The 546-nt window shown below is 40.7% G+C and overlaps 1 long non-coding RNA gene across 1 annotated transcript in view; it reads left to right on the top strand.

Moving 5' to 3' along the window:
- LOC110421045 (uncharacterized) overlaps positions 1-546 on the top strand; it is a 2,256-nt gene that overhangs the window by 1,084 nt on the left and 626 nt on the right. The window lies entirely within an intron of this gene.

Genomic DNA, 546 nt, shown 5'->3' with positions numbered 1-546 from the left:
AAAAGGTTTTACATTGCAAAGTATAACAAAAACGGGTTTTAGTGCGCTACCGTGATTGGTATTTTGACAATGATTTGACATGATCCTTTGAAAACCCGATTTGGCTTTTAAATGGTTTTATCAAACTGGGAGATTCAAGAGTAGATCGGTTATCACTTTAGTTAAGTGTGACCCTTGTGCACAAATGAGCTCTAGCTAGAGAACTTTTGGGTCATTGACAGGCTGTTAGATATGATTGGGGCCATGGTCTGTGATATACTTGGCAAGGCCACGGGTTATTACATGTGGCTAGGCCATAAGTGATATTTACGGTTACGACTACTTGATTTCTCTGATGTTGACCAACATCGTCGAGACTACCATGGCATGTGAGAATCCGGTGGAGCGATGCTCCCGGATTGTTATTACGTGGAAGTGGGTCCACGGGTTGACATTTACAATTTCCTACTCGAGAGTGATATCTTTTTGGGTTTTCAAACATGACTTCTTTCGTATGGTGAGAAATATTAGTTTTTTCGTCGCTCCCCTATTTGATTAAAAGCTTTC

Source organism: Theobroma umbraticum, unplaced genomic scaffold (assembly GCF_002168275.2).
Source record: "Theobroma umbraticum cultivar Fairchild unplaced genomic scaffold, ASM216827v3 scaffold_30.0, whole genome shotgun sequence".
Lineage (NCBI taxonomy): Eukaryota > Viridiplantae > Streptophyta > Magnoliopsida > Malvales > Malvaceae > Theobroma > Theobroma umbraticum.
The sequence above is the reverse complement of the archived record's forward strand: the minus strand, read 5'-3'. Positions and strand labels throughout refer to the sequence as shown.